Source organism: Bubalus kerabau, chromosome 2 (assembly GCF_029407905.1).
Source record: "Bubalus kerabau isolate K-KA32 ecotype Philippines breed swamp buffalo chromosome 2, PCC_UOA_SB_1v2, whole genome shotgun sequence".
NCBI classification, from domain to species: domain Eukaryota; kingdom Metazoa; phylum Chordata; class Mammalia; order Artiodactyla; family Bovidae; genus Bubalus; species Bubalus kerabau.
The window spans coordinates 168,779,909-168,807,555 of NC_073625.1; the positions used below are offsets into that span (position 1 = coordinate 168,779,909).

Below are 27,647 nucleotides of genomic sequence, written 5' to 3' on the forward strand. Positions count from 1 at the left end.
ATTTTAAAATAGATTTTAATTTACTAGAAAGTTTCAAAGATGGTGTAGAGAGTTCCCACATATACCATATCCAGTTTTCCCTATTGTTAATATATTACTATTGCAGATGAGCCAATAATGGTATATTATTACAAACTAAATTCCCTACTTTTTTTTAATTTTATTAGTTTTTCTCTAATGTTCTTTGTCCATTCCCAGAAGAGCAAATTCCATTTGTCCTCATGTTTCTTTAGGTTCCTCTGGGTTGTGGCAGATTTCTCAGACTTTCCTTGCATTTTATGACCTTGACAGTTTTGAGGGGTACTGGTCAGGTGTTTTGTAGAATGTCTGATATTTGGGTTTGTCTGATGGTTTTTTCAAGTTAGGTGGGTTACGATTTTGGGGAAGGAAGATTGCAGAGGTGAAGTGTCACTCTCAATATTATCTATTAAGAGTATATTCTATCCACATGAACTGTCATCAGTGATGTTGACCTTGATCATCTGAGGAAAAAAACAGTCTTCTCCACTATGAAATAACATGTTGCCCCCACTTTAATTCCCAAACTATCTATTTAGAAACAAATCACTAAGCATTGCAAACAATTAAAGGGTGAGGAATGGAACTTTACCTCCTGGAGGGTTAAATATCTACATAATTAGAAATTTTTCTGTAGAGGAGATTTTATGTATTCAACCATTTATTTCATATGGACTCATGGATATTTATTAATATTTTATACTTTGAGCTACGATGCAATATTATGTTATTTGTTATTGTTGCTCCATTTGTTCCAACTTTGACCATTTGTTATCTGTGTCCTTTGGATATATTGCCACCATTGTTTTACCTTTTGTATACTTTCTTGTTTATGACACTTCAGGATGCTGTGGTCTCACTTTGCTGTGTCTCCAAGAAGAAATTGGAAAATTGTATTAGAAATAAGATATGGGCACAGGGTGTACAATCAGTTTTTTTTTTTTAAGTTACATTTTATTTGTATGGGGTGAATTATTTTCTGTTGGACATTGTTGGAGAAATGGCTCTTGATTCTGTCCCCAAGTGAAGGAGCATGAGACATCTGCGTATTGAGTTTCTGTGTCTGTACTTCCTTTATGTTTTTTTCATGATACTCAATTATAATCAGTGGATATTCTTGAAGATCTTTACTTCCATTTTCCATCTTGAAAAGAGCTAGGAAGTATGTCATTATCCTCTGTCGACATTAAGAATAGCTTCTATACATTCCAGGTTAATTTTTAATTAAAATTTGTATCAGTACTAGTTGGGCTTCCCTAGTGGCTCAGACAGTAAAGAATCTCCCTGCAATTCAGGAGACTGGGGTTTGATCCCTGGGTCAGGAAGATCCCCTGGAGAAGGGGATGGCAACCCACTGTAGTATTCTTGCCTGGAGAATTCCATGGACAGAGGAGCTAGCCCAGAGGAGTCCATGGGGTCATAAAGAATCAGACAGACTGAAGGACTAACACTTTTACTACAAGTTAAGTAGTGTTAATTTGTTTGTTTATTTGTTTGTTTTGGCTGTTATTAGTAAATGAATAAGTTTTAGTTTGTCAGAGACCATCTAACAGGACATCTTTTTAGAAGCCAAGTTCTAAATTTTGTGACAAGTATACAGTTTATCCCTTTGTATTTTCTAATGGGTAGGCAAAGAAAGTGATAAACAGAAAATGTCAGGACTACCCTAGTGGTTCAGTAGTTGAGAATATGACTTCCAATGCAGGGAATGTGGGTTAGATCCGTGGTCAGGGAACTAAGATCCCACATGCCCAGCAGCAACTAAGCCTGTGTGCCACACCTATGAGCCTGGGTACCTCAACTAAAGAGCCTGCATGCTTCAAACTACAGAGCCCACACACTCTGGAGCCTGCTGCCATAACTAGAGAGAAGCCTGTGCACCACAAAGAAATATGTGCTGTAACTAAGACCTGATGCAGACAAATATATATATATATATATATATATATATATATATATAAAGTCATTGTGCAGACAGTACTTGAGTACAAAAGAGTAAGTGAAAGTACACTGTAATTTTTAAAATTCATAATTTTAATTTCTCATAACATGGATGTGCTGTACTGACATTCATCTCATTAGTATATTTCAGTTCAGTCACTCAATTGTGTCCAACTCTTTGCAAACCCATGGACTGCAGTATGCGAGGCCTCCCTGTCCATCACCAACTCCTGGAGCTTACTCAAACTCATGTCCATTGAGTCCCTGATGCCATCCAACCATCTCATCCTCTGTCATCCCTTCTCTTTCAGTCTTTCCCAGCATTAGGGTCTTTTCAAATGAGTCAGCTCTTTGCATCAGGTGGCCAAAGTATTGGAGTTTCAGCATCAACATTAGTCCTTCCAATGAATATTCAGGACTGGTTTCCTTTAGAATGGACTTGTCGGATCTCCTTGCAGTCAAAGGGACTCTCAAGAGTCTTCTCCAACACCACACTTCAAAACCATCAATTCTTTGGAGCTCAGCTTTTTTTATAGTCCAACTCTCACATCCATATATGACTACCAGAAAAGCTATAGCCTTAACTAGACAAACATTTGTTGGCAAAGTGATGTCTCTGCTTTTCAATATGCTCTCTAGGTTGATCAAAGCTTTTCTTCCAAGGAGCAAGCATTTTTTAATTTCATGGCTGCGGTCACCATCTGCAGTGATTTTGGAGCCTAAAAAACTAAAGTCTGCCATTGTTTCCACTGTTTCCCCATCTATTTGCCCTGAAGTGATGGGACTGGATGCTATGATCTTAGTTTCCTGAATGCTGAGCTTTAAACCAACTTTTTCATTCTCCTCTTTCACTTGCATCAAGAGACTTTTTAGTTCCTCTTCACTTTCTGCCATAAGGGTGGTGTCATCTGCATATCTGAGATTATTGATATTTCTCCCGGCAATCTTTATTCTAGCTTGTGTTTCCTCCAGCCCAGTGTTTCTCATGATGTACTCTGCATATAAATTAAATAAGCAGGGTGACAATATACAGCCTTGACATACTCCTTTCCCTATTTGGAACCAGTCGATTGTTCCATGTCCAGTTCTAACTGTTGCTTCCTGACCTGCATACAGAAATCTGCATACAGATTTCTCAAGAGGCAGGTCAGGTGGTCTGGTATTCCCATCTCTTTCAGAATTTTCCACAGTTTACTGTGATCCACACAGTCAAAGGCTTTGGCATAGTCAATAAAGCAGAAATATATGTTTTTCTGGAACTCTCTTGCTTTTTCGATGATTCAGTGGATGCTGGCAATTTGATCTCTGGTTCCTCTGTCTTTTCTAAATCCACCTTGAGCATCTGGAAGTTCATGGTTCATGTATTGCTGAAGCCTGGCGTAGAGAATTTTGAGCGTTGCTTTACTAGCATGTGAAATGAGTGCAATTGTATGGTAGTTTGAGCATTCTTTGGCATAGCCTTTCTTTGGGATTGGAATGAAAACTGACCTTTGCCAGTCATGTGGCCACTTCTGAGTTTTCCAAATTTGCTGGTATATTGAGTGCAGCACTTTTGCAGCATCATCGTTCAGGATTTGGAATAGCTCAACTGGAATTCCATCCCCTCCACTAGCTTTGTTCGTAGTGATGCTTCCTAAGGCTCACCTGACTTCCCATTCCAGGATATGTGGCTCTAGGTGAGTGATCAGACCATCATGGTTATTTTGGTCATGAAGATGTTTTTTGTCCATTTCTTCTATGTATTCTTGCCATCTCTTCTTAATATCTTCTGCTTCTGTTAGGTCCATACCATTTCTGTCCTTTTTAGCCCATCTTTGCATGAAATGTTCCCCGGTTATCTCTAACTTTTTTGAAGAGATCTCTAGAGCTATGCTGGAGTGGCAAGTGTCCAAGAGGTGATACCCCACCTCCAAGGTCAGAGAAACCCCAGTAAGAAAATAGGCACTGGAATGGCTGTGAGGAGATACCCCATATCCCAGGGCAAAGGAGAAGCCCCAGCAAGATGGTAGAAGGGGTGAATTTGTGTTTGGAATCAAACCCCATTCCCACCATAGATGCTCAGAGGGCTCAAACAAACTTTGTGCACACCAGGACCCAGGGAACCCACAGAGATTAAGACAAAACTGTGTTTGAGCATCTCCTGTGGAGGTACAGTTTGGTGGTGGTCTGCCACAGGGACAGGGCCTCTGGGTGCAGCAGACTTGGATATGGCATAAGCCTTCTTGGAGGAGGTCGCCATTAACCCCACCATAGAGCCACCAGAACTTACACAGGACTGGCAAAACAGACTCTTGGAGGGCACAACAGAACCTTGTGCACCAGGACCCAGGAGAAAGGAGCAGTAATCCCACAAGAGACTGTCCCAGAATTGCCTGTGGGTGTCTGGGAGTCTCTGGTGGAGGTGTGGGTTGGTGGTGGCTTGCTGCACTGTTGGGGGCACTGAGTGTAGCAATACCTGCATGGGGTCTTTAGAAGGATGTCACCATTATCTTCATTACCTCCATCATAGTTTGGCCCCAGGTAAATAGCAGAGAGGGAACACAGCTATATCCATCAACAGAAAATTGGATTAAAGATTTACCTGAACATGGCCCCACCCATCAGAAAAGACCCAGTTTCCCCCTCAGTCAGTCTATCCCTTCAGGAAGCTTCCATAGCCTCTTATCCATCTCTGGGAGAGGGAAGACAACCTGAAAACCACAATCACATAAAACTAACCAGTCTAATCTGCATATCTGCATATTGATATTTCTCCAAGCAATCTTGATTCCAGCTTGTGCTTCTTCCAGCCCATCATTTCTCATGATGTACTCTGCATATAAGTTAAATAAGCAGGGTGACAATATACAGCCTTGAAATACTCCTTTTTTTGGAAACAGTCTGTTGTTTCATGTCCAGTTCTAACTGTTGCTTTCAGGGAGGCCTGGCGTGCTGTGATTCATGGGGTCACAAAGAGTCGGACATGACTGAGCGGCTGAACTGAACTGAACCAGTCTAATCACATGGACCACAGCCTTGTTTAACTCATTGACTATGAGCTATGCCATGTAGGGCCACCCAAGATGGACAGGTCATGGTGGAGAGTTCTGACAAAATGTGGTCCACTGGAGAAGGGAATGGCAAACCACTTCAGTATTCTTTCTTTGAGAATCCCATGAACAGTATGAAAAGACAAAAAGATAGGACACTGAAAGATGAATGCCCCAGGTTAGTTGATGCCAATATGCTACTGGAGATCAGTGGAGAAACAACTCCAGAAAGAATGAAGGGATGGAGCCAAAGCAAAAGCAGCACCCAGTTGTGGATGTGACTAGTGATAGAAGCAAGGTCTGATGGTGTAAGGAGCACTGCTGCATAGGAACCTGGAATGTTAGGTCCATGAATCAAGGCAAATTGGATGTGGTCAAACAGGAGATGGCAAGAGTGAATATCGACATTCTAGGAATCAATGAACTAAAATGGACTGGAATGGGTGAATTTAGCTCAGATGACCATTATATCTACTATTGTGGGCAAGAATCCCTTCGAAGAAATGGAGTAGCCATCATGGTCAACAAAAGAGTCCGAAATGCAGTACTTGGATGCAGTCTCAAAAATGATGGAATGATCTCTGTTCGTTTCCAAGGCAAACCATTCAATATAACAGTAATCCAAATCTATGCCCTGATCAGTAATGCTGAAGAAGCTGAAGTTGAATGGTTCTATGAAGACCTACAAGGCCTTCTAGAACTAACACTCCAAAAAAGATGTCCTTTTCATTATAGGGGCTGGAATGCAAAAGTAGGAAGTCAAGAAACACCTGGAGTAACAGGCAAATTTGGCCTTGGAATACGGAATGAAGCAGGGCAAAGACTAATAGAGTTTTGCCAAGAAAATGCACTTGTCATAACAAACACCCTCTTCCAACAACACAAGAGAAGGCTCTACACATGGACATCACCAGATGGTCAACACCGAAATCAGATTGATTATATTCTTTGCAGCCAAAGATGGAGAAGCGCTATAGAATCAGCAAAAACAAGACCAGGAGCTGACTGTGGCTCAGACCATGAACTCCTTATTGCCAAATTCAGACTTAAATTGAAGAAAGTAGGGAAAACCACTAAACCATTCAGGTATGACCTAAATCAAGTCCCTTATGATTATACAGTGGAAGTGAGAAATAGATTTAAGGGCCTGGATCGGATAGATAGAGTGCCTGATGAACTATAGACAGAGGTTCATGATATTGTACAGGAGACAGGGATCAAGACCATCCCTTAGAAAAAGAAATGCAAAAAATCAAAATGGCTGTCTGAGGAGGCCCTACAAATAGCTGTGAAAAGAAGAGAAGCAAAAAGCAAAGGAGAAAAGGAGAGATATACCTATTTGAATGGAGAATTCCAAAGAAGAGCAAGGAGAAATAAGAAAGCCTTCCTCAGTGATCAGTGCAAAGAAATAGAGAAAAACAATAAAATGGGAAAGACTAGAGATCTCTTCAAGAAAATTAGAGATACTAAGGGAACATTAGTATATTTGGATAAGCAATAATATTGGAATCATTATCAATGATTCTATAGGGGTTCTTAAATTGTTAGTCAACCCCAAGTTTCATAGCACTGTTTTCTTTTTCTTTTTTTTTTTCTTTTCTATTCATAGCACCTACCAGTCAGGGCCAGTGATTTTCAAAAATGTGGTCCCAGACCAGCAGCTTCAGTATCATCTGGGAACTTGTCAGACATGTGGTCTGTGTCTTACCAAAATCTCTAGGTGATTCAGATGTATGTTGCAAACTGGGGAATACTGGACTCCAAGTTATGTTACAACCCGAGAATTTAATGGCTTAAAGCATTAAACATTTGTATCTGACTCAAGCTACATGCCCAAAGTGGGGCAGCCAGGAAGACAGAGGATGCTTTACAACATCTGTTTCTGTGGTAACGGCAGCTGGAAAGTAAAATATACACTGGCTCTTAAAGGCTCTTCTGGGAAGTGACACTTTCTTCTCCTCATAATTCTTCAAACAGAGGAAGCCTCTCTTGGCCACTCAACTTCAAAGGGTGTATGAGGTAGTGCCTTCCTACCAGGCATTACAAAGGATGGAAAGATAGATTTATTTAGCAAACAGGGTGAATATCTACTATAGTATTGGGTATCACATTTTTTCCAAAAGAAATATAATGGGATTTACATATGTAATTAAAATTACCTAGTATTCATTTTAGAAAAGTAAGAAAAAAGTAAGTTAAATTAATATTAATATAATATTTCATTTAATTCAACATATTCAAAGTAGTGTCATTTTCACTAGAATCAGTGTAAAATTACTAATGAGATGTCTTGCTTCTTTTTTTTTCATCCAAAGTCTTAGAAGTCTGGTGTGTATTTTGCATGTATAACACAGCCTCAGTTTAAACTAGCCCAGTTTTAAGTGCTCAATAAATATACGCGGCTGGAGAATTTTGATTTGACCAACATCTTGAGTATGTCAAGACAATATCTGCCGCATAGTAGGCATTCCACAAGCCTGTGTGAAATGTTGAATGATTGCAAACCCTAAATATTTTTAAAAATAGTTTTCCTTCTTTATCATACAACTGTATTTAGGTCTTGGTTTTCTTGTCAAATTCTGTCCCCTTGTGAATTTCTACTACTTTTTAAGGCATATTCTACATTTCAGGGATGTTTGTGAAAATTAGATTTCAAAACTTTCATTAGAAAAATTATTACAAGTATTTATTTTTTAAATATCTTTATCTGTTTGCTGTGGCTGTCTAGTTTTACATCTTAATCTACAATTTCTTGCTATCTTTCTTGTGTAACATTTTTGTGTGTTTGGGGGCAACAGGGCTTTTCAGAATTATGTCAAATTTAAGCTGAGCTTAAAAGTTGAACATATGATCTCCACCCAAATTGATGTTAAAGCATAAGGATTAAATGCAAAAATAATTTTCAGTTAAGTAGGAAATGCTGAATTATAGCTCAAAGGCTCAGGTTTATGTTGATTAAAACTGTGTAATATAAAGCTGTTCTTTATTGCCATGACACCCTCCTTTTTAGTTTGCATATTCCAAGATGTAAACTGTCTGCTTAGTCTTTGAGAAACTTTGACACAACATTAAAAAAAAAACACAACATTAAAGTTCTGAAATATTATTTTTCCTTACTCCAGAGCATCCCTCCACTCAATCCTTTCCACACTTTCCACCTCTCCAACCTATGGACTTCCCACATTCCTCATCACCTTTGCCAGCTTCCTAGGCTGCTATTCTATGGGGTCGCACAGAGTCAGACACGACTGAAGTGACTTAGCAGCAGCAGCAGACTACTATTAAGGAATATATTTGCCAAAAAAGTATTCATTTAGTATGTTCAGCATTGTCTTATAATACCAACCATAAGGTCCAGTGATTTGATAACTGAAGACTACTTAATGCAACACCAACTCTTCTTCAGAGAGTTCCTAAAGGACACATTTGCAAAAACATCTTTATATTAAAAAGAGTTTAACTTATGTGGTACTGTCTTTGTTTCTGAGTTGTGTAGAAAAAATAAAGGCCCAGTGGTTTGGTAAATCATGTCTTCTCATGGATACACTCAATAGAGAAGAGTTTGTTTTTTTTTTTTGTGGATCTGACTTGTGTTTTAAAGGGAAAAATGATCTAAGTATTCTACATGAGAATGTAGATCATGCTTCTCTAGCCACAGGGGTTGTGGTTGGGGAGTGCCCCCAGTTTCTGGCCTCAGAAACTCATCCTTGCCTTTGTGCTCATCCCACACTTCCCACACTGCTACCCTGGTGGCTCAGCAGTAAAGAATCTGCCTGCCAATTCAGGAGACACAGGAGAAACATAAGAGATGTGGATTCAATCCCTGGGTTGGGAAGATCCCCTGGAGAAGGAAATGGCAACCCATTCTAGTATTCTTGCCTGGGAAATCCTATGGACAGAGGAGTCTGGCAGATTACAGTGTATGGGGTTACAAAGAGTCAGGCACAACTGAACAGCTAAACAACACACTTCACATGGGCTCTTTGCACCCAATGATGGAGCATGGCAGAGATGGATGCTGAAGCACAAAGATTTCTGGGAGTCACAAAACTGTTCTGATAGTCTGCTCTGGGTGGAGGACCCCTTGATGGATTAGCCAGAATTTCCCTAGACACTTCCATCCAACCGTTTTCATCTTTTTCTTTTTATTTGGAGTCAGACTTGTTTGTAACTGAGGGCTCCTCCACACTTGTCTGGCTACCTCCCTATTTTCTTTCATACAGACATTTCCTTGGACAAAATCCTTTTACATTAATCCAGTCTTGGCATCTGCTTCTTGGAGAACCAGGACTAATATAAGTCTTTTGGATTCCCTTAGATTTGGCTTTTGAAAGAGCGTGTCACCTTATCAGAGCATGGTGGTGGAGCCTGAGCAGTGGGAGGATGGTGCGCTGTGGGTGCTGGTGGCCTTGGTGGTGGCAGGATGTAGGCGTCAGGGCAGGGTGAGAAGAGAATTGGCAGAAGAGGGCAGTGGTTGTTGCGGGGACTCAGAATGAGGCTTTAGAATCTGAGGGAAGGAGAAGAGGCACTGGGGTTGAAGGGCAGTAGTAGCACCAGGTCATTTGTTGTGTATGAGGGGAATTGAGCCAAAAATAAATGATAATGAGAACCATGTCAGAAATGGAAGTTATAGATATGGAAAATGAGAACATTGTATAAGACCTATGGATTGGGGAACAAATGGTAGATGTGATGGTTTTCAATGTGGAAGTGAATATTTTTATAAATGTATGCATATAAACAATGCATGCTCCCCAGTTCTGTCTGGGGATAACTCCTTAATAATAATGGGCATAGCTATCACCCAGATGTTGGTTTTATCAAACATTATTCATTAAATTTAGGACAATTTGGGGACAAGATTGATAATAATGGATTATAACCAATGGAAAAAAGTATGAATCCATGCCTTCATACTATATATAAATAAAGAAGAAGGGAAATTTTTTCCTTCATAGAATGTCAACTAATGGATATAGGTAAAAATAGAAGTAGAAAAACTCACAATTAAACAGCAGTGTGAATCATAATTCAGCCAAGAACTATTAATGGATACTTAAACTATGGGTGAAAGTTTGATGAGGAACAGAATATTTATATCTTAAAGTAGTTCCTCACAAAATGTTTGTTGGTGACAAAGGGTAAAACAGCCATCATGTGGTGAGAACAACAACAAAAAACCTGGCAAGATCCCTCTTAGTTAAGAAATCAGTTAGCAGCTCTAATAATAAAAACATTCAAAATCATGTACAAGATTAATAGAATCATAAACAGAGAATATCTCTTCTGGCAAATTTCTCCCCAAAATCTAATCTGGCTTCCATCATGAGGCAAAATCAGAAAAACAAACAAAAATTCAACTCAAACTGAGGTATGTATTGATACGAATAGAATTGATTAGGTCTCAGTTATAATATTCTTCAGATTGAAGAATTTGAAAAAAACACTGAAAAAAGGAAAAAAAAAGTCATGGCAGGGACTTAAGGACTCAATTTCCCATTTTCTCTGGAGAAATGAAAACATGCATTTGTCAGATTAGATTTGAGGAGTTGAGGTGGCCAAGATTTCCCAATAGCAGTGTGTACAGCTTCCCAGAGATTCTTTACTTGTTCTTCTCCTAGTCAAGTTAATATCTAGAATTCATGCATATTTACAGAAAAAACTCAAACTCTATCTGACTAAAAATCTTCTAGATTTAAATTTATAAGCTTAAAAATTATTTTGAACTGATTTATGCAACAGAAAGAGTTTTTTTTTTTTAATTTTCACATTTGTTATTTTTTAATCCTAAAATTCATTGGGTAATAGATCTGAAGATAACCAGAAAAGACATTTAAAATATCTCAAACATAAGCATTTCTCTCATTGTCTCCCTGATGGTCAGGAGCATATATTATAAAAGGGTCAGGAAAAAGAAGGAGGAAGAAGAAGCAAGAAAATGAGAAGGGAAAGAAAAAGGGGAAAAGGAAAAAGAAAAGGTTGAGCAAAAGAGAATAAGGAAAAGGAGGAGGAGGAGGATGAAAATACATTTGTGAAGGTATTTTAGATGCAAGAGTAAAATTGACATTTATTAGGTTGATATCATGTGCCTGGTGTTAATTTAGATGCTTTTTACATTGTTGAGCAAGTAAGAAAAAAGCTGAGAATAATTAGGTATCTTCTCAATGGCTAGTTAGATGGTATGTCTGTCTTTCTCCAAAGCTCCAGTGTTATCCTAAGTGATGCTAGTAAATAGTTAACTGTCTAACTGGTGAAATAAAGGATGGAAATGCTCCTCTAGATGTTAGCATTGAGGTAATTTATTGCTTTTCTTTCAATACAGTTTCCTTATTTATAAAAAAAAAATTGAACAGACATCCAAAGTAGTCAAAAATGTGTTGAATTTTACTGCCTTGGAATATTATCTGAGTAATGTTTTTACTAATTTACTAACAGCTCATTAAAGTATCATTTCATCCCTATGTAGATTATACATAGTGAAGTAAGTCAGAAAGAGGAAAACAAATATAGTCTATTAATACCTATATATAAAGTCTAGAAAAATGATTTTGATGAACCTATTTTCAGGGAAAGAAAGGAGAGGCAGATATAGAGAACGGACTCTTGGGGCACAGTGAGGGAGGGAGAGAGTAGGATGAATGGAGAAAGTAGCATCACCACTATCAGGTGGAAGATGGATAGCTGGTGAGAAGCAGCTGTGCAGCACAGGAAGCTCGGTCTGGCACTTTGTGGTGACCTGGGGGGATGGGATGGGGAGGAGGGAAGGAAGACTAGAGAGGGACAGTATGTATGTATAATTATGGCTGCTTTGTGTTGCTGTATGGAAGAAACCAACACAGCACAGTAAAAATTTTAAAAAATTTAAACTAAAAAAAAAAATTAAAAATCTGAGTTAAATTGAACGCCCTAAAATAGCTAATGAATAGTATTAGATTTTTCAAATAAAGTTTCATTTAAAATTGTATGACTGAACTGTCCTCTGAACATTTTTGAATTTTCAAAAAGTCAAGCTATTATAAAGTATTCAAGTATTAAGTGAATGGTTCAATTTGTTTTGACAAATGTATACACATTTATGCAAGACACAGAACATTTCCATCAACCAAAAAAGTTCCTTTGTACTCTTTCCTGGTCAGTTTCTCCCACCCTTGAAGCTGGAGGTATGTACTGATTTGATTTGTATCAACACTGTTATAAGTTAGCTTTGCCAATTCTAGGATTGCACACACATGGAACCCACAGAATATTTTTTGCTTCTGATTTTATCCACTCAGCACAATATTCTGATATCCATCCATGTTGCTGGATGTATCAGAGGTTTATTCCTTTTTATTGTGAGTAGCATTCACTGTATGAATCTACCACGGTTTGTTTATCCATTCCCCTGTTGATGGATATCTGGCTGATTTTGGTTATTATGAATAAATTTGATTGGACATTGTTTGTAAAAGGTTGTTTGTAGACATATGCTTTCAATTCTCTTGGATTGGAATTGAAGGTAGGTGTGTATTCAGCTTTTTAATCAATTGCCAAACAACTTTCCAAACTGGTTGTGCCATTTATCTGCTCTCTCCAGCACAAAGTATGAGAATTCTGGTTGTTTCAAACTCTCTCCAACATTTGGCGGTGTTGTTTGGTCTCTTCCATTTTGAGCACACTTGTGGCTCCAGTGTTCTTGCCTGGAGAATCCCAGGGATGGGGGAGCATGGTGGGCTGCCGTCTATGGGGTCTCACAGAGTCGGACACGACTGAAGTGACTTAGCAGCAGCAGCAGCAGCAGTGGCTATGTAATGGTATGCTTCTGAATCCTTTTTCAGGGGTGGAAAGGTTGTTTCCTTTACCTTTCAGGTCCATTGGCTGATCTAATAATTAAATTGACATAAAAAAGATTAACATGAAAAAGCCAAATTTAATGTTGGATGTATGGGAGCCCCAGAGATCTGAGACTAAAGGGCAGTTTGAACAGTTGAGGCTTCTAGGCCATCCTGAGTTACAGAATGGGGGTGGTTATCAAAGAGGGGGTGGGGAAGTCTCAGGACAATGAAACAATGTTAATTAGATGTTTTCCTTGCCATACAGATATGTCATTGTGATAAAAGTTGTTTCTGATTATAGCTCTCTTTCTCTGAGCCAGGTTCCCTCTCTTAATTCTTTTAGGTAATAAATGTGTTTGTTAGTTGCTCAGTCATATCCAACTCTCTGCAACCCCATGGACTGTAGTCCACCAGGCTCCTCTGTCCATGGGTTCTCCAAGCAAGAATACTGGAGAGTTGCCATGCGATCCTCTAGGCGATGTTCCAGACCCAGGAATCCAACCTGGGTCTCCTGCATTGCAGGTGGATTCTTTACCATCTGAGTCACCAGGGAATTCCTGTGGACTGTAACCTACCAGGATCTTCTTTCCATGGGATTTTTCAAGCAAGAATACCAGAGTGGATTGCCATTTCCTAATCCAGGGGATCTTCCCAACCCAGGGATGGAACCTGTGCCTCTTGCATATTCTGCACTGCCAGGTGGATTCTTGATCACTGTACCACATGGGAAGCCCCTTAGGTAGTAGAGGGGGAGATAAAAAGTTCTTCCTGTGTCACTGGGCATTGATTGTCTTCAGCTTAAAATAATCTACATACCTAAACCATACACTTTGGGAGATTCATTCTGAGCTCCTTCACTTTCAACAAAGCTGAAATATAGGTCATGAGGGATCCTGTAGCAGTCATTAGGGCTGCTGCAGATATTTAAGACCTCCCTTTCTTCTGAACACATGATAAGATTATACTTGTATCAATATTAGATGTTCACAGTAAACAAAAAGTCCTCTGCAGACCTGTGCTGAATATGTGATAAGATATAGAAATAATCATTATTGTTAACTTTGGGATTTTTGTGTCATTTGTTACAATAGCATAACCTAACCTAACCTGAAATGTGAAATGTGATTCTAAATATTTCTTGACACATTGAGGTCCATTTTCACTATCTATGAACTTGGAATAATGTGGAAGAGAGGTCAGAAGATATTGGAAGGAAGTAATTCATATTTTGTTAGTACTATTCATGAGAAAGACAGTCTATTAAGTACCTTACACAAGTTATTCCTTTGAAGACACTGTTCTCTCATGTGGCTAAGTTGTGTCTAACTCTTTGTGACCGCATGGACTGTAGCCCACCAGCCTCCTCTGTCCACGGAATTTCCAGGTAAGAATACTAGAATGGATTGCCATTCTCTTCTCCAGGGGATCTTCCTGACCTAGGGATTGAACCTGCATCTCCTACATCTCCTGCATTGGCAGGCAGATTCTTTACCACTGAGCCACCTCTGTTACCTTGAAATAGATTTCGGTATTTTCTAGTCATTTAAATGAAGAAACCCTGGGTTAGAGTGTTGATTAACTTGTTCAAGCTTGTAAAAACTGGTGAGTGTGGGTGTCCTTTCTCTTTCACTTGTACTATTTTCATTGCTCTGTGCTATTTGAAGTCGGGTTATATTGTCAGTGACAGAATTAGAAGTTATTGTTTTGACCTTTAATACTGTGTAGACGTAAAAACAAAACTGTAGAAATAATGTGTGACTTCTAATCCTAAAAACAGAATAGCTGTTGACAAAATTGGGAAGACAGAACTTCAATGGCTGGAGGACATACTTTGTGAGCCAATGTATACCAGGAAATAAAGCTATAAATAAAATGGTATTTTGAAATGCAAATGAGGAATCTATGTCCCAAGGTGCTATCGGTGTTTGACTTTCAGAAGCTCAGAGACAGTCTGCAGTACTGATGGATCATATAGGAAGACTTTCCGTCACTTTCCAAAGATCAGGTGTACTTTTTACATTGCTGAATGGGAATAATCTGCAGTCATCTTTTCAATAATTTGTTGACCGAAAAATAAAAACATAATGTGAGAGTTGTGAGTTAAGTTCTGTTTGGGGCAAAATGAGGACTATAGCCTGAAAGATAGCATCTCAGATCTGTCTCTCTGAGGAACTGGTCCAAAGAGGTGGTGGGAAGGTCAGCATATATTTACATCATTTTGGTGGAGTACGTGCAGTCATGCGCACATTTTTGGCAGAATATTGCTGCTAGTCTCATGAAGGTTACTGCTAGTCACAAGGAGTAGATGTTTCCATTAATGATTTTAGTGCTTTTCTAGATATGAGAAAATGTATGAGCTTTTCTCACAGAGGAACTCATTCCTGATCTCCACCATTTAGAGATCTGAACTCCTTTCAGACTGTGCTGAAGTTTAGTGACTATGATGGCTGGTGACTTATCCTTATAGGTGCAGATGGCAAGATTTAGCTGGCAAATTCTGATTTGCCCAAGTGATAGGAGCAATATAGCTTATAGAGCCTGTTATTGAATGGCTTTATATATAAAACCATACACACACACACACAGACACAGAGTGTGTGGACAGTTTTCATTATGGTTAAAGTTCCAAGCAATGTTTTAAATTTTTATAATTTGTGTCCATGTTAAGGAGGTAAAGAAAAAAAAATAGACTTCTATTTAGATCTGACTGTTGAAATAGCAGATTTTGACCATTAATTTCCAGGTATTTTTGAGACTTCTTTGTATTTTACATTTATTTTAAGGCTTAAATTTCCAAAGACTGAATAATATAGGATATATTGTCTGATAAATTAAAATAAACTTGAAATCAACAATAGAACAATAAAGAGACAACTCTAACCATTTGGATTAAACAACAAACTTCCAAATACCCAATGGGTCAAAAAAGAAATCGGAATAAAATTTAGAAAATATTTTGATTAAGTGATAATGAAAATCCAATGTTTGAATGTTGGGGGGAATGCAGCTAAAGCTTCTTTTCTTTGGAAGCAAATTAGAGCTTTAATGCATATGTTAGAATATGAGAAAGGTTGAAAATAAATGATTTACACTTCCAATTTAAAAATACATCGAAAATAGAACCCAGAGAAATGAGCGAATGCAGGAAATAATGGAAGAGAATGCAACAGAGGAAATTGACAAAGTTAAATATATATTCTTTGAAAAGATGTAAAAAAACTAGTAACCCTAGCAAAATTGATAATGGGCAAGTTAAAGGGAAAGCACAAAGTTCTCAACTGAGATGTGAAAAGGGCACCCTCACTATGTCATTAAAAATACAATGAGAAGATATTATGATGCTCAGAATTATTGGCCAGTGAACAAAGGCCATAATGAAATATCACTTTACAATCACTACAATGATTTATTTATTTAAAACCCATAAAGAAAAATAAACAGGTGCTGGTGAGACTGTAAAGAAATTGGAACCCTCATATGTCGGTGGTGCAGCTGCTTTAAAAATAGTTTGACAGTCCTCCCAAATGTCAAACTTAGAATGTTACCAAGTGACCCATCAATTCTACTCCTTGGTATAAACACAAGAAAATTGAAAAGATATATAGTAGTTCAGCTGGTAAAGAATCTGCTACAATGTGGGAGACCTGGGTTTGATCCCTGGGTTGGGAAGATCCACTGGAGAAGGGAACGGCTACCCACTCCACTATTCTGTCCTGGAGAAGTCCATGGACTGTATAGTCAGTCCATGGGATCACAAAGAGTCGGACATGACTGAGTGACTTTCACACAAAACTTCTACACAATAGTTCATAACAACAACATTCATAACCAAAAAGTGGAAACAATTTAAATGTTCATAAACTGATAAGTAGATAAACAAAATGTTGTATATCAGTACAATGGAATATTAGTGAGCCATAATTAGGAATAAAATGCTGATACATGCTACAACATAAACCACCCTTGAAAACATTACACTAAGTGTAAAAGTCAGATGCAAAAGCTCATAAAGTGTCTAATTTCATTTATATAAAATGTCCATAATGGCAAACCTACAGAGACATAAAGTAGATTAGCTGGTTGCCATGGGCTGGGAGGAGAAGGAATAGAAAGTGACAGTTAACAGGTATGAGTTTTCTTTTGAAGCCGGAGAAAATGTTCTGTAATGCACTGGTGATGATTGTACAAACTTATAAGCATATTAAAACCCACTGATTTTACATTTTAAAGTGATGAATTTATGGTATGTGAATTGTATCTCAATTACACAATAATATATTATGAATGCCTTAATGCTAACATGTTTGAACATTTAAAAGAAAGATAAATTATTGAAAAACATAACTTGCATAAGGATAAATACAAAATTGAAATAGTTTGTATTAGATAAGCAACTGAATTCACAATTAAAGATTTCCAAGACACACACAAAAACATCAAGCCTAAGTAGTTTCACCAGTAAATAACAGATATTTTAGAGTAAAATAATCTGCATAATATCTGTCTTATATGAGCTATTACAGAAAGTAGAGAGGGAAGGAAAAAAATTTCAACTTGTGTTCTGAGACCAGGATAATCCTGATTTCAAAATCATACAACAATTATGTAAGAAAAGGAAAGCAAGGCCAAATTATTTTATGAACACAGCTGCAAAAATTCTAAACAAGATAATACAAATGAGGTTTAGTCCAGGAATACAAGATTGGTTGAACAAAGGGACATAAATCAATATACTTCACCACCCTTAACAAATAAATGAGAAAAAATTTATGATTAACTCCATAAGTGCAGGAAACTCATTTGATAAAATCCAATATCCATTTACTACAAAAACATGCAGGTAAACAGGAATAGGGGTTTCCCTGATGGCTCAATTCAGTTCAGTTCAGTTGCTCAGTTCCGACTCTTTGCAACCCCATGAATTGCAGCACGCCAGGCCTCCCTGGCCATCACCAACTCCTGGAGTCCACCCAAACCCATGTCCATTGAGTTGGTGATGCCATCCAACCATCTCATCCTCTGTTGTCCCCCTTCTCCTCCTGCCCTCAATCTTTCCCACCATCAAGGTCTTTTCAAATGAGTCAACTTTCCACATCAGGTGGCCAAAGTATTGGAGTTTCAGCTTTAACATCAGTCTTTCCAATGAACTCCCAGGACTGATCTCCTTTAGAATGGGCTGGTTTGATCTCCTTGCAGTCCAAGGGACTCCCAAGAGTCTTCTCCAACACCACAGTTCAAAAGCATCATTTATTTGATTCCCAGCTTTCTTTATAGTCCAACTCTTACATCCATGCATGACCACAGGAAAAACCATAGCCTTGACTAGACGGACCTTTGTTTGCAAAGTAATGTCTCTGCTTTTGAATATACTATCTAGGTTGGTCATAACTTTCCTTCCAAGGAGTAAGTGTCTTTTAATTTCATGGCTGCAATCACCATCTGCAGTGATTTTGGAGCCCCCCAAAAAAAAGTCTGACACTGTTTCCACTGTTTCCCCATCTATTTGCCATGGAATGATGGGACCAGATGCCATGATCTTAGTTTTCTGAATGTTGAGCTTTAAGCCAACTTTTTCCACTCTCCTCTTTCACTTTCATCAAGAGGCTCTTTAGTTCTTCACTTTCTGTCATAAGATGGCTCAGTGCTAAAGAATCAGCCTAACAGTAGAGGCAACATGGGTTCAATCTCTGGTTGGGAAGATCACCTGGAAAAGGAAATGGCAACCCACTGCAGTATTCTTGCCTGAGAAATCCCATAGACAGAGGAATGTGGTGGGCTAGAGTCCATGGGGTTACAACAGAGTCAGATATTACTTAGTGACTAAACAACAACTAGGAATAGAAGGGATCTTCCTTAATCATAGAACAATATCAACCTACCTCTATTACCCAACATAATGGTAAAATACTGAACAGTTTCCTCCTGTAATTGGAAACAACATGAAGTTGTCCACTATTAGCTCTTCTGTTTAATATTGTATTGAAGTTTTAGCTAGAGCAAAAAGTAAGAAAAATAAAATATAGTCTTTACAATAAGGAGAAAGCTCTCATCATTTGCAGACATAATAAATAATTGTGCAAAATTCTATAAACTAGTAGAAACATAATAAAGTTTAGTAAGGTCACTGGTTTATACATAAAATACATCATATTTTTATAAACTAATATCATTTGGGGAATTAAAACACCACCTTTGAATTTACAGTAAAATATCATCTGTATTTAATGGAAAATTCATTTTTGTTATGACGTCATTTCTGCCCACACTCCATGCAATCTTAGTCAAAAGTCTAGCATTTTTTTTTTTTTGGTGGAAGTCAGCAGAGGGACTTCAGAACTTATAAAGAAATATAAAAGACCTGAGATATCCAAAGAAATTTTTTTAAAGTACCAGCCATCAATATTTTTAAGCTACAATAATTAAGACAATGCTCTAATTGTGCCATGAAAGATAATCAGTGTTAAAAAATAGATCTGAGAAACAGATTTACACATATACAGTAAGATGATGAGAGGAAAATTACAAAGGCAGTGTAAAATTAGATATTAGTCTTTTCATTATGTGGTGCTGAGTTACCTGGATATCCACATGGAAAAACACATCTTGACTACTATATAAATAAAAATTGCTTTGAGATTGATTTTAGACTTGAATGTGACAGTAACACAATACAGTTTCCAGAATAAAATGTAGGAAAATGTGTTTAGGGATAGACAAAGATTTACTAAGAACTGTTCCAATAAGCACTGAGTAGAGAAGACGGATAAGCTGATAAAGTAAAAAGAAGGTAAAAGTGAAGTTGCTCAGTTGTGTCCGACTTTTTGTGACCCCATGGACTGCAGCCTACCAGGCTCCTCTGTCCATGGGATTTTCCAGGCAAGAGTACTGGAGTGGGGTGCCATTTCCTTCTCCAGAGGATCTTCCCGACCCAGGAATCAAACCTGGGTCTCCTGCATTTCAGGCAGATACTTTACTGTCTGAGCCACCAAGGAAGCCCCAAGCTGATAAACTGGACTTAATTAAAAAGAAGATGAGGATGAGGAGCAACTGAAATCTTCATACACTGCTGGTTGGAATCTAGAGGTATCACCATGTTGGAAAGCTGGCAATATCCACTAGAGCTAAACGTACTGACCCCTATGATCCAGCATTGCTACTACCAAGTACATACCAAGCAAATGAGTGCTTATTTCTATTAAAACATATTTATAGTGGTATTATTCAAAATAAGAAAGTGTGAAACAGTACTAATGTCTATCCATAGTAGGATATTTACATAAATGGTGATACATTAATTCAGTGGAATTCTACACTGAAAAATTACTGTTTGCAACCACATAAATATTACATACATAACCGTGAATTAAAAATATTAAAAGGATAATGAGTAGTGTAGGATTCTGTTTCTATGAAGTTCAAAGACAAGCAAACTCACTCTAATGTTCAAGGACAGAATAATGATAGCTCTTGGGGGATTATCACCAAAGTGGGAGCACTAGGGAAATCTACATTTCATATAATATTCATGCACAATTATTTACCCTTGTTACCTCAAATTTGCATCTTTAAATGATGCAGAAACCTTTTTTTATAGTTAATTTGGCTTGGTTTAATTATGCCTGAGAACTGAGTTAAATAGCATGAATCTGTAAGATGAAAGAATGCTGACATTCTATTAACTCATTTTGGAGAATATTCATGTTTTAAAAAGTGAAATCTCAGACATTTGGTACATCCTAACTGATGCTATTGACATGTTTTAATGTCTGTGTCTGATACAATAAGAACTCAGAAATAGAAGTTGGCTATCTCTGACCCCTGGCATCAATTTATTAAAAGCATATTACTCAAAAAATTATCATAAGGTAATATTATTTAATATTTATACACTATTATAGAAACCTGGGCTTCCCTGGTGGCTCAGCTGGTAAAGAATCTGCCTGCAATGCAGAAGACCTGGGTTCAACTCCTAGGTCAGGAAGATCCTCTGGAGAAGGAAATGGCTATCCACTTCAGTATTGTTGCCTGGAGAATCCCATGGACAGAGGAGCCTTACAGACTACAATCCATGGGGTTGCAAAGAGTCTGACGTAACTGAGCACTGTAGACTTTAAAATAATTACAGCTTTCTAAGATTGTGGGTACAAGTTTTAATAGGAGTGAATCTTAGAATATGTGCTAAGTTTTTCAACTTCCTTCAACAAGTGTAGTAAAAATATCTCAGAAATCAGGTAACAAACATAGCTTATGAAAAAGCAATATTTGAATAGCTCACTCAGATCATACAAGTGATTGATTATGGTCTAATTTTAATCATCATGGAATCTACCAAATAAGCCAGTTATAGTCAGTCCTCAATTTTTCATGGTACCATGGTAATGGAAATGTGTGTTGTGTGAACTCTGTCTTCAATCCACTTGGTTCTGTGGTATCTGAGACTAGTTACAGGGCAAAGCAAGCATGGAGTTCCAATATGCACTAGTTTCACTTAATACAATACAATACAATACCATGTGAAGAAAGCACTTCCTGTAATTAACATCTCTTTTAGCTTGTAAAATTAGAAATTAAAAGAGGTGGACAAAATTTTATTGTTTGTACTTCAGAAAAGCACATTAGACAATAGTTCCATTGTGTTGGCAATGAAAAAATTGTGTGAATAATTTGTATCAATGATTTAGAGACATTCTTAAAAGATGATCAGTCACCTTAAAAAAAAATCTTGTTACTCACTCTGAATAATTCTTTTCTCCAATACACTTGAGTTGAAGAATTTTATTTCTAAAAAATGATCAATGAAGACCTTTTTGAGGCTATTAATGTCAAATTGATTCTGAAAATCAGAGATTCCTATATGAATTGCTTCACTCTTTATCTACTTTTCCTTTTGTCCCTATGCTTTAGGGACAGTTTCTATTGAATTCATGTGAATGAGTCACATTTTTTATTTTCTTGCATGCCTGGAAAATGTTTATGAAAGGTGAAAATTATCAATAAAATAATGTTTCAACTCTAGAAAAAAGATTCTCCCCTCCCCCCAGAGTCTGTGGCTGTTACTATGTTTTTAGTGACTTTCCTGAACTAATTCTATAAGGTCTATCATCATCATTTGTGATCTTTGAAGTTCACTGATTGGCCCAAGTGTGTTGTGTGCTAAGTCGCTTCAGTCCTGTCTGACTCTTGTGATCTTATGGACTGCAGCCTGCCAGGTTCCTCTGTCCATGTGGATTCTTCCAGGCAAGAATACTGGAGTGAGTTGCTGTGCCCTTCTCCAGGGGATCTTCCTGACCCAGGGGATGGAACTCTCATCTCCCACATCTCCTGCCTTTGCAGGTAGGTTCTTTACCACTAGCGTCACCTAGAATTGGCCAGACTGGTTATAAGTTAATGATTGGACAAAGATTTCTTTTAGGCCTGGAATCAATAAGTCTTCTAATTTTGCCAAAGAGATCTGTTTGGTTCTTGGGGAATACCTTCAGCACTCAGCCAGGACATTGACAACTCTGCCTTAGGTTTTGCTAAACTCAAGTTCCATCTGAGATGAGCCCTTAGGGCCTTCTCAGGTTTTTTCTGAGCATACATACAGCCCAGCACTTAGGCATTAGCTTCTAGATTTTCAAGAATATGCCACAACTTTTCAAAGTCCTCATAAATATCTTATTCTCCAAAATTTTCTTTTAAGTTTTTTGGGTAGCAGCTTTTATTTACTGCCTCAGTTCAGTTCAGTTCAGTCGCTCAGTCTTTGCAGCACGCCAGGCCTCCCTCTTTTTGTTGACCATGATGGCTACTCCATTTCTTCTGAGGGATTCCTGCCCGCAGTAGTAGATATAATGGTCATCTGAGTTAAATTCACCCTTTCCAGCCCATTTCAGTTCGCTGATTCCTAGAATGTCGACATTCACTCTTGCCATCTCTTGTTTGACCACTTCCAATTTGCCTTGATTCATGGACCTGACATTCCAGGTTCCTATGCAATATTTCTCTTTACAGCATTGGACCTTGCTTCTATCACCAGACACATCCACAGCTAGGTATTCTTTTTGCTTTGGCTCCATCCCTTCATTCTTTCTGGAGTTATTTCTCCACCGATCTCCAGTAGCATATTGGGCACCTACTGACCTGGGGAGTTTCTCTTTCAGTATCCTATCATTTTGCCTTTTCATACTGTTCATGGGGTTCTCAAGGCAAGAATACTGAAGTGGTTTGCCATTCCCTTCTCCAGTGGACCACATTCTGTCAGATCTCTCCACCATGACCCGCCCGTCTTGGGTTGCCCCATGGGCATGGCTTAGTTTCATTGAGTTAGACAAGGCTGTGGTCCTAGTGTGATTAGATTGACTAGTTTTCTGTGAGTATGGTTTCAGTGTGTCTGCCCTCTGATGCCCTCTTGCAACACCTACCATCTTACTTGGGTTTCTCTTACCTTGGGCGTGGGGTATCTCTTCATGGCTGCTCCAGCAAAGCACAGCCATTGCTCATTACCTTGGATGAGGGGTAATCTCCTCACCTCCACCCTTCCTGACTTTCAACGTGGGATAGCTCCTCTAGGCCCTCCTGCGCCCACGCAGCCATGGCTCCTTGGACATGGGGTTGCTCCTCCCGGCTGCCGCCTCCGGCCTTGGGCTTAGGGGAGTGGGGCATCTCTTCCTGGCCGCCACCCCTGACCTCGGATGCTGGGTATCTCCTCTCGGCCGCCCCCCCGACCTCGGACCTGGGGTAGCTCCTCTTGGCCATTCCTGCACTGTCGCAGTCTGGCACTCTCGGTGATGGACAGGGAGGCCTGGCATGCTGCGATTCATGGGGTTGCAAAGGGTTGGACACGACTGAGCGACTGATCTGATCTGAGGCCTCCCTCTCCATCACCAACTCCTGGAGTTCACTCAAACTCACGTCCATCGAGTCAGTGATGCCATCCAGCCATCTCATCCTCTGTCGTCCCCTTCTCCTCTTGCCCCCAATCCCTCCCAGCATCAGAGTCTTTTCCAATGAGTCAACTCTTCACATGAGGTGGCCAAAGTACTGGAGTGTCAGCTTTAACATCATTCCTTCCAAAGAACACCCAGGACTGATCCATTAGAATGGACTGGTTGAATCTCCTTGCAGTCCAAGGGACTCTCAAGAATCTTCTCCAACACCACAGTTTAAAAGCATCAATTCTTTGGCACTCAGCTGTCTTCACAGTCCAACTCTCACATCCATACATGACCACAGGAAAAACCATAGCCTTGACTAGACAGACCTTTGTTGGCAAAATAATGTCTCTGCTTTTGAATATGCTATCTAGGTTGGTCATAACTTTCCTTCCAAGGAGTAAACGTCTTTTAATTTCATGGCTGCAAAAAGTCTGACACTGTTTCCACTGTTTCCCCATCTATTTCCCATGAAGTGATGGGACCAGATGCCATGATCTTCGTTTTCTGAATGTTGAGCTTTAAGCCAACTTTTTCACTCTCCTCTTTCACTTTCATCAAGAGGTTCTTTAGTTCCTCTTCACTTTCTGCCCTAAGGGTGGTGTCATCTGCGTATCTGAGGTTATTGATATTTCTCCCGGCAATCTTGATTCCAGCTTGTGCTTCTTCCAGCCCAGTGTTTCTCATGATGTACTCTGCATATAAGTTAAATAAGCAGGGTGACAGTATACAGCCTTGACATACTCTCTTTCCTATTTGGAGCCAGTCTGTTGTTCCATGTCCAGATCTAACTGTTGCTTCCTGACCTGCATATAGGTTTCTCAAGAGGCAGGTCAGGTGATCTGGTATTCCCATCTCTTTCGGAATTTTCCACAGTTTATTGCCTCAGACAGCCACAAAGTTAAACAGTGGCCTCTAATTTTTTTTTTTTTGCAAACTCCCTTGGGGAAAAGACTTTGCATTGGGTGAGTTCAGAAGCAGGTCAACTAGACACAGCTCTGCAGATGGAGTCTTTTGTGAAGCCACAGTTCTCTGAGTCAGATTTTGAGAGTTCCAACCTATTCTGCCCTGTCTGTTGGCTGTGTAACTGGTAGTTTTCAATGAGACTGTGAACTGATTTTTCAGGCTACTACAGAACTAGAGAATAGGGTGTGATGGTGACAAGTTAAATGCCAAAAACTTGCTTATTTTAATGATATTCAACAGTATTTCTTGATTAAATATTCCTCAGATTGTTGCAAGCCTTTGGTTAATTTTCAGAGATATGACAAATTTTTGCCAGCTGCTTATTGCTTTAATGGAAGAGAGAATTCTCTGAGTTCTTACACATCATTTTCACTCATTTCATCTCTCTAAAAAATTTTTGTGATAATAAACATGTCTACTCTTTCTAACATAGGAGTCAATATGAAAAAAACTAAAAGAGGATGCTGGGACTTTGTATGGTTAAAACTATCCAGATACTAGCCCTAGGAAGTACTATCTTAATAGTGGTTTAAAACAACAACAAGAGCAACAAAAACCTGTAGATCTTCCATTCCCCAATATGAACCCAGAATATATGTTGCGGTCTCTTCTTCATCCATGCTTATAGTAGGATCCTTGCAGCTTGTGTAACTTTTGGGCTTAGGATATACACTTGCACCAGGCATGTGCAGCATCCATACCCATCCAATAGGGATGCTGGCTTACAAATGATAGCCACTGAATTGTAACAGCAACTTTATGTGGACTCCTTTCCAAATTTTGGCATCAACAAGCAGGATTTCTAGTGTAGGAAATGGGCATATTATATATTGTGAGCTAAAACAGAGCTGTCATTTATCTTCCCCTACTCCAGTGTTATATAATCAGGTTCAAGTATAGTCAAGTGTTGTATATTCATGTTCAGGTCTGATAATGTATTTGAAACAGTAAGGTTTTTTCTAAAATTATGAAATCTCAAAACTTCATATGCATTTATAGAGTTAAAAATTCACTTCATTTCTAGCACTTTGTCTAAGATAGTTGTTTATTTTGACAGTGGAAGGCAAAAACTGCATTTTATTATCCTATGATTTATCTAAACATGTCATGTACCTAATATGCAAAAATGTTAAGGATTGTTGTTTTCATACCATATGTTCAGGTGTGGTAGTAAAATAATATTCCAAATGATTTGGCTTGAAAAATTACTGTGTCACAATATTTAATAAATAATGTTGCTAATTACATTTTAAGGGCAAAATTTGAACTTTCAAAAGCATTCTTTGATTTTAGCAATAATTTTGATGTTTTTCATACAGCCTTAATAAATTGAAATCATCCAATTTAATCTTAATTAATCACCAAAGATGGTGAATGCAGCCATGAAATTAAAACATGCTTACTCCTTGGAAGGAAAGTTATGACCAACCTAGATAGCATATTAAAAAGCAGAGACATTAATTTGCCAACAAAGGTCAGTCTAGTCAAGGCTATGGTTCTTCCAGTGGTCATGTATGGATGTGAGAGTTGGACTGTGAAGAAAGCTGAGCGCCGAATAATTGCTGCTTTTGAACTGTGGTGTTGTAGAAGACTCTTGAGAGTCCCTTGGACTGCAAGGAGATCCAATCAGTCTATCCTAAAGGAGATCAGTCCTGGGTGTTCATTGGAAGGACTGATGTTGAAGCTGAAATGCCAGTACTTTGGCCACCTCATGCGAAGAGCTGACTCACTGGAAAAGACTCTGATGCTGGGAGAGATTGGGGGCAGGAGGAGAAGGGGACGACAGAGGATGAGATGGCTGGATGGCATCACCGACTCGATGGACATGAATTTGGGTAAACTCCAGGAGTTGGTGATGGACAGGGAGGCCTGGCGTGCTGCGATTCATGGGGTCACAAAGAGTTGGACACGACTGAGCAAGTGAACTGAACTGAACTGAATTGCAGCATTAAAAATGTGAAGAATCTGCAACTTTTCTGGAGTCCTTGAAAAGAAACTCTGATATTCCTTATTTTCAGTACACTTTAATTTTTACTGCTGATTAGTTAAAGCACCTGTGAACTTCTCTAAGATTAAGGCTGAATTTTTCTAGCAGGTTTTTGTGATGTCTAGATTCATTCTCTGTGTTATATCTGGTGCATTTCTGGAAAAGTTGAACATAGGTTAACTCTTACAAATGCCACTAGAATATTTCCCCATTTGCAACCTTATGTATAACTTCCACTACCAAGACTTCTTTAGTCACCTTGAGGTCAACTCGGGATAGGAATCAAGAAAAATAGAAGTTGCAAGATTTTATTGGTCCAGAAAGTGAAAATCTGAGGATAAACATGAAGTTTCTATCATCACATGCAAGAAAAATACACAGTGCTAACTGAGGCTGCTTTTCCAGACTTTCTCATCTGAACCACAAACTTTTTGGCTTTCTGGTTTATAGTTTAGTACTTCCAGCCAAAGAACAGTATATTTATTTTGAAAGGGGAAAATGTGCTTCATTGTAGAAAAAAAAAGAGAGAACAACTAAAACGGACTGAGTTCTATTACCATTTTAGGTACTTTTGTGTTTCTCGTTCCAAATTATTCCTGTCAGTCCATTCAGACTGCTGTAACTAAATGCCACAGACCTGGTAGCTTATAAACAGTAGAATTTATTTCTTCCAATTCTGAAGGCTGTAAATCCTAGATCACAGCACTAGAGTGACCACATTCTGTACCAGGTTCTCTTCTTGGTTTGTAGCCAGCGCCTTCTTACTGAGTCCTCACATGGTGGGGGGCTGGGAACTCTGCGGGTCTGTCTCTTTTATAAGACCACTAATCCCATACACAAATGTTCCACCTTTATGGTCGAAGTCTCTCCCCAAATCCCCACCTCCTAATACTATCATCTTTGGAGGTTAGAATTTCAACAGATGAATTTTAGGGAGACACAAGTATTCAGACCACTGTTGTTACATACCTGTTAATTAGGA

At 38.6% G+C, this 27,647-nt stretch overlaps 1 long non-coding RNA gene across 1 annotated transcript in view; it reads left to right on the forward strand.

The window, feature by feature from the left end:
* Positions 1 to 26,933, forward strand: part of LOC129644073 (uncharacterized) — a 46,740-nt gene extending 19,807 nt beyond the window's left edge. Inside the window, exons 2-3 of the long non-coding RNA XR_008710726.1 lie at positions 22,004 to 22,135; positions 25,998 to 26,933. This is a non-coding gene — a long non-coding RNA (uncharacterized LOC129644073). The remainder of the gene's footprint in view (positions 1 to 22,003; positions 22,136 to 25,997) is intronic.
* Positions 26,934 to 27,647: the final 714 nt, after the last annotated feature.